Below are 8,122 nucleotides of genomic sequence, written 5' to 3' on the forward strand. Positions count from 1 at the left end.
CTTGGTCATATTTGCAATCATAGTATTTATTTCCATTGCTAGGCAGATGGCACCCAAACCAATCTACCAATAAAAGGTAGTGGGTAAGGCTTGCCTCTAAGATATCAGATGCCGGATGTCCCATAACTTCCTCCAGTTAAATGAAGACACATCTGAGATTGTTCTGTTTGGTCCACTTAATTTCTTTAGGCTGCTTCAGCATTACCTTGGTAATCTGTCCACCTGTGTAAAGCCTGCTGCTAGAAATCTGTGTGTGATATTTGACCCGTGTTTTGATGATGTTAAGGGGATGGTTCAGTCTTGCTTCCTCTGATGAAGGAATATGCCTTCATCTCTTCTCACCTATGTTACTGTAACTCTCAGATGCATTCTCTCTATCGTCTGCAATTAGTGCAAATATTAATAGTTAAGAAGTTAATATTAGTTTTTGGCCCTTTATTAGATAGTACAAAGTAGAAAGAGACAGGAAAGACTGGGGGATGACATGTGATGAAGATCCTGAGCCAGATTTGAACCCAGGACTTTGTGTTTACATGGTACATACCTTAGACCACTGAGCCACCAGGACACCCAGCTGCTAGACTATTAACCAAACTAAAAGTCAGGATCATATTACTCCCATTGTAAACTCCCTACACAGGTTACCAGTTAGTTTTAAAACTGATGCTGAGATTTTACTGATAACTTATATTATATCAGACCTTTTAATTCCCTGTGAGTTAGTACGCAGCCTCAGATCCTCAGGCAGGATGCTGCTAAAGACCGAAGGTGACTGGGCTTTGGGACGCCCCGCCTCAGGACATCAGACTAGCAAAATTAGTTTTATCTTTCAAATATTTTTTTAAAAAGTACTTCTAATAACAAGCCTTTTTATAATTGCTGATTTTGTAATTTCCCCTCTCTCCCCTCTTTGATTCTGTTTTACTTTCTAGCACTTGTGTTTCTTATTTTTTCTATTTTATTTTCTCAATTCAATTTGATCTATCTTAATTTAATAAGACATTTTGCTTTTTGTTTTTAAAAATTTAAAAATAGTTTATTATTATTATTATTATTATTATTATTATTATTACTATTACTACCACTACTACTAGTAGTTGTTACTACTACTGCAACTACTACTACTAACTGCTACTACAACCAGTATTGCACCAGTAGAACTTTGAAATGTTTAAATGATAATATCCACAGTGAAACAGCCCATCAGCACACAGAGTGGTACTACAAGACAAGAGAGGAGCTTTGTACAGCTGAGAGCTGGGGGGGGGGGGAGAGAGAGAGAGAGAGAGAGAGAGAGAGAGAGAGAGAGAGAGAGAGAGAGAGAGAGGAGAGGGAGAGGGAGAGAGAGAGAGAGAGAGAGACAGGGATCAACAGTGTGAGCTGTTGGCCAGTGGAGGGCACAGCTAGCCTGCTAATCACTACAGATCACACACACACACACACACACACACACACACACACACACACACACACACACACACACACACACAAAAGAGAGAGAGAGAGAGAGACAGTGGGGATTTGTCTGCTGCTGCAGAATCTGACCATCTGAACAGAATGAATTGCATCAGTGACTGAGAGAGAGAGATGATATACTGGTCAGTTCCAGTAACAGACTGGTTATACTGGTCAGTTCCAGTAACAGACTGGTTATACTGGTCAGTTCCTAGTAACAGACTGGTTATACCGGTCAGTTCCAGTAACAGACTGGTTATACCGGTCAGTTCCTAGTAACAGACTGGTTATACTGGTCAGTTCCTAGTAACAGACTGGTTATACCGGTCAGTTCCTAGTAACAGACTGGTTATACTGGTTAGTTCCTAGTAACAGACTGGTTATACTGGTCAGTTCCTAGTAACAGACTGGTTATACCGGTCAGTTCCAGTAACAGACTGGTTATACTGGTCAGTTCCCAGTAACAGACTGGTTACACTGGTCAGTTGTGTTTATATTGTATCAGTTAAGTACATCCTGTTGTCACTGGTTTCACTGAGCTGATCAACTTCTGGTGTCTTTACATAAAAAACAATACAACCTCCTCCTCCTCTTCCTCTTCTCTTCTCTTCTCTTCTCTTCTCTTCTCTTCTCTTCTCCTCCTCCTCTTCCTTCTCTTCTCCTCCTCCTCGTCTCCTCTCCTCTTTGCTCTCCTCCTCCTCCATCTCATCCTCCTCCTCCTCCCCCCCTCCTCTCCTCTCTCCTCCTTTCCTCTCCCCCCCCCCCTCCCCCCCCCGTCCTCTCTCCTCCTCCTCTCTCCTCCTCCTCTCTATAACAGTAGATATGGAGGTGATAGGGTTTCAGCTCTAATTAACTGGCTGGTTAAGACAGAGGTTTATTGTGCAGCTGAAACAGGAGAGCAGCTGTCTGTCTGCTGCCAAACTGCCTCTGTGTGTTTCATCCAAACAAACTGAGACCTGGAAAGACCTGGAAAGACCTGGAAAGACCTGGAAAGACCTGGAAAGTCCCAGAGGGAACCAGTTATAACGATGTATAGTTACAGTGATATATAGTTCTAATCTCTTAATTATCTTTATTTGAGCATTGCAACAGATATCCATATACAATGATATAATGCACTTTTATGACACAAACATTAAAGTACGAACATTGTACATACATTTTCAAAAAATATATGTATATATGAATATATAAATATACAAATAAGTAAAAAAGAAAATAAAGAAAAATAAAGGAAATTAAAATAAGAAAAGGAAAACAAGAATCATGGAAAAAATAATGTAAAAGAAAAAAAAAAGAACAATTGTATGGTGATAGGACAATAATAAATCCTGGGGGATAGGGGCTCCCAATTCTTCTGCCCATTCAGTTTTTATGTAATCTGTTGAGGGCGAACTGATCGTTAGTAACGTGTCGGACAGGTAAGATGATCATTTGTCGTTGTTGGGTGACAACTTTAGACATCTAGCAAAAGTTGAACGAGTTTTCGTTTCATATCCAGGTAAATGCCTTCATATGTAATCTCTTATCTGGAGGTATCGGAAAAAATTGTTTCCCTGAAGTTTATACTTTGTAATTGTGCGAAGGAAGTGAAGGAACCTTCTATGTATAAGCCTTTGATATCATGTATCCCGGCCTCATCCCATAGGCCAAAGGTTGGGTCCAGGTTTGAAGCAGTAAAAGATGGTTTTTAGCTATAGGTAAGGCTAGGGAAATTGGTTTGAGGTTAAACTGAGATTTGATTTGCTTCCATATTCGTATTATGCCATGTATTACTGGGTTATGATTGTACAGTGATTTGTTGATTGGAATGGGAGATAAGACAACCGCTCCTATAGAAGAGGGGTGACAGTCCTCTTGCTCCATTGTCAATGGAGCCAATTAGAAGGAGGGATTGTGGTGTCCAGCCAGACGTTGATCATAATGGCTGAAGCCCAGTAATGTAAAAAGATATTAGGAAGCGCCAGATCTCCCTCACATTTTAATTTACACAGGTGTTTTTTTACCTTTTCTATACGAAAGATAAAATAATAGAATCTAGGTTTTTAAGGAAGGATTTGTGAGAAAGATAGGCAAATTCGATATTAAATATAATATTTGAGGTAAAAAGATCATTTTTATGGCATTTACTCTTCCTAATAAAGAGATGGGTACGATTTTCAAAAATTGTATGTTCCCTTTTAATTTATCTATTAGTGGAGGAAAGTTGGCTGTGAATAGCGAGGAGTAGCATTTCGTCACCACAATTCCCAAATAGGTAACTTTTTCTGTGGGTATTTTAAATGGGAAAGTCTGTAACGAGGGTAAATATATGTTATTTAAATGGACTGGTATCAATTCACTTTTATGCCAATTGATTATACAGCTGGAAAATGTGCCAAAAAGATTAATTTTGTCCAGGATATTTTGAATGCTACTCAGTGGTTGTGTTACAAATAGGAGAATGTCATCTGCGTATAATGAAATTTTGCTTGTTTTCTCAGTGTTGTAACCATGAATTTCGGGGTTGGATTGAATACTTTCTGCAAGAGTTTCAATTGCAACTGTGATGATCATGGTTCATCATTGTTAGATCAGTGAATCAAAGAATTTCCTAATCATTTCCTAGAAAGGAACTGTTAATTTCTTAGGAAGTTTCCTGCAAAGAACCATGAACTGATGCAGCAGTTCTATAGAAAATGTCAGCAGTCTGGTGGAGTCGATAACATACTGTCCGTTTCTAAAAGAATTTCCTGGAAAGAACTGCAAAACTAAAAGCTATTTATTGGAAAAATAATAGGCAGAGGTCAATTATCAGAAGTCATTATTCATATAATCAGTGCTGGCGTGTGGGCGGGGCACATAGGGCAATTGCCCAGGGTGCCATGCCACTAGGGGGCGCCAGATTTGCCCACACTTAATTTGATTGTTACTAGGGTGACACTGGGTGACACAGCATAAATATAAAATACATTTATCATGATCTACAAAGAAAGAAAAAACAGAAATAAGCCTACTATGCTTTTGGAACATTGTTTAGTTGCAGTAACAGATTACGTCACTGGGTGGCGCTCCTTGTTTTACTGAGACTGAGTTACAGCAACAGGTTGAGTTCTGCTCCCAGTCTGTCTCCCGTCGAGTAGCTTTGAGTCTCTTCAGTAACGACTTGGTACATGTTACAATATATTAATCTGCACATGTATGTTTAGAGAATATAGTGCTGTAGAGACCAGGCGTTGTATGGTTGACAAGTATAGTTGAATAAAGCGCTACATGTGAGAATCCCAATCCTGATGTGGTCTGGCTCTCTCAAGCTAACCAGGAGTATTTACTAAAGCTAATATAAGCTAAGACACGACCAAACGCTACAGTCCACTTCTTATGGTGAGTCAGTCAGCATTTATTTATCTTGGCTGTTTGGTTGAGTCTGGCTACATGTTGGCATTACGTGTTTCTTTTGTTATTTGTTTGGCTTTGTGTGGATTGGTGGGCAACAATTTCATAATTTGATGTTGGGGATACTGGCATGATGAAATAGGCTAGTTGGTGAAAATGATTTTTTTTTTTTTGTCTTGCTAAAGTGGCAGCATTTCCTTGCGCTCTAATGCCTGGAGGCAGAGAGAACTGAGCCACCAGGCGAAGCTCTTTCTGACTCTCAGCTTTGGGCAGCGACTGAAGGAACGACCTCATGATACAAGCAGAGAGACGAGGTTCCTCCTCAGGCTGGACTCACTCTGTATGAAGAGGAGCAGTTTGGTATCGAGATGCTGCTCCTCCACATCCAGAGGAGCCAGATGGAGCTCCTGGTGAAAAGATGTCTGGGCTGCTCTGCTGCCCTGTTGCTATGGCGACCCTGACCCAGATCAGTGGCTAGAAAATGGATGGATTGACAGTTACAATGATATATAATATATAGTTATAACTATACTCTTACTCTTACTTATGCTCTTACTCTTACTAAGGTATTTTGGTAGATTTAAAAAGTACCGTGATTGTTCAGTATGAACCAGCAGAGTGAACCGGCTCCACGTCTCCAGTGAAGTTCTTCACATTGTGCTTGGCAGCTCAGATTCACCTCAGCAACAGAAACTAAACCCTACAGCCAACTCACTGCACACTGATAAACATATTTCTTTACAACAAAATTATGAAACAAATTTTTAGTTATTTGGTGACACTTTATAATAAGGTTGTATTAACTAACATGAGTTAATTAATGAATTAATGGTGAACAAATGCTTAACTAAGTCATGAATAATTTCTTCATGTTAACTAAGTAATTAACAAATGCAAATTAACAAATTTGTAAATGCAGTAATTAAACTCTGTTCATGACCTTTTTATGACCGATCTGGCTCAGTTTTGGAACTTCCTCTTCCGTTAATAAGCCATTTATTAACATTAATAAAGCATCAACTGTACTCATCAACTCCCTTTAAAAGATCTTCATCCTTCATTAATGGTTTCCTGCTGATTAGTAGCCATTAATTCATATTTGTTAACTCTTAACTAACCTGTTGTAAAGTGGCAGCTCTTCATGCTTTACCAATGGATTATACAAGCCCATGTGTTCAAACGTTACTGAAGGACAGTAGCGGCCTTAGCTATGTTTCACCCATTTCAACTGAAACGGGCCCCGCACTCCCAAAGGGCCCCGACTGACATGCAAGCATTGAATAATTCACCCACTTTTTTAATATATATTGTGGTGAGCTGTGGTTACTTCAATCAAAGATAACGCACCGGACACCGTTTCAAAGCTAACAGCTTTAGTTGCAGCTAGAACCAGTTAGCAGTTCAATATTCACAGCAAAACGGTAGGCGGGTCATTTCTTTCACTACGAACATTACTAACGGTGTCAACTAATACGAACTAGTAAATTCTCAAACTAAAGAAAATACACATAATTAAAAGAATCTCTATAAGCAATTATTTAGTGTTAAATAATCCTACCAGGCCAACAGAGCATGAGTAACGAGCTCTCCTGACGGAGCTGTCCACGCTGCTGAAAGAGCCAAGCACAGTTCACTGTAAACAACCAGCAGTTTCAGACACTTTTCATTCCCAAGCAAAATATGGCATTGCTTTTGTTGTTAATTTAATTTGAGGGAATTGTTTAAGCTGTTTTTATGTCAGCTGATACATAACACACAGGCCTAGTGCTATTCAATGCAGACTAGTAGTTGCCGAGAAGGGCGAGGCTTCTTCTCGTTCCAAAGCGAAAATGTCATTGTTTCAGTTTTAAATTGTTTGGTTTGTAATTGTTTGTTTGAATTGTTTGGATTATTTCTATGATGAGCTGTCCATGATGCTGAAAGTGCACATAATGCATTTAAGTTGAAGTCCGAAAATATACCATTATTGATGCAAACCTCACTTTTTTTTCTCTTTTCTCTTTTATGTTTTTTTTTTTTGCACATTAGCTCTTGAAACGGGCCCCCAGATGCTTAAGGCCGCCTCTGCTGAAGGATCTCCAGCAGCGATGCATCAGCTGGTTTTCCAAGAGGCAAACATAATATTAATGTCTTACTACAGTCAATAAGACATGAATTCATGTTTCTCTTAATGAATCCATTTCACATTACTGACATGAAGAAATATATTGATGCCTTAGTTAAGCATTTGTTCACCATTAATTAATGCATAACTCGTGTTAGTTAATACAACCTTATTATAAAGTGTTACCGGTTATTTGTTTGCATGCTAAATTGTTAGCTAGCTACAGGTTGCCATGTTGAATGTTTTAGTGGGAAGTTATTCCTCTCTACAGTTTGATTGGCTGTGAGGGTTTGGGTTAGTTGAAAACAGTTTTGAGTTTTTCAGTGAAAGTGAAAAACAGGCAGATCAGTGTTTACTGCTGCAACCAACACAGAGATCCTGAAAAGGAACGAACCGTCTTCGGTTGCCTGCAGAATATCATCTGTACTGAAGTTCTTCATGTAATTACCTGAAGGACAAGAGAGTGTTTGTTTTAAGAACCAGAGAGTTTCTACTCTGTTTTCACCTCTGTGACCCTCAGAACTTAAAGACATATAGAGAAGCTTCATTAAGGTGATATGGAGCCGTGGAGAACAGCCTGCCAACATTCCTCTTAACTAAGTCCATATCCCCCCCCTCCTCTTCCTCCTCTCCTCTCCCCCCTCCTCCTCCTCTTCCTCCTCCCCCCCACTCCTCCTTCTCTCTCTCCCCCCCCCTCCTCTTCCTCTCAGTTTCCATACAATGGCCTCCTGTCTTCATGTTCCCAGTGTGTTTCTATTGGACGATCAGACTGTTGAATTCTCACAGTAGAAACAGAAGATAAATCAACAGTTAACATCATTACAGACAAAACCACTGAACATGTTTGGCTTAGAGTAGGAATCTGACGTTTTGGTATGACACATACATGACACATACATGACACATACAGTACATGACACATCCATCACACATACATGACACATACATCACACATACATCACACATACATGACATACATGACACATACATCACACATACATCACACATACATGACATACATCACACATACATGACATACATGACACATACATGACATATATCACACATACATCACACATACATCACACATACATGCTTGTTGTATTACAGTTTTACAGTATTATATTATGATGTTATATTGGTAAATGTTACAGTATGACATCATCATTCACTATAGGCAGCTTATGT

Source organism: Centroberyx gerrardi, chromosome 19, assembly GCF_048128805.1.
Source record: "Centroberyx gerrardi isolate f3 chromosome 19, fCenGer3.hap1.cur.20231027, whole genome shotgun sequence".
Classification (NCBI taxonomy): Eukaryota; Metazoa; Chordata; class Actinopteri; order Beryciformes; family Berycidae; genus Centroberyx; species Centroberyx gerrardi.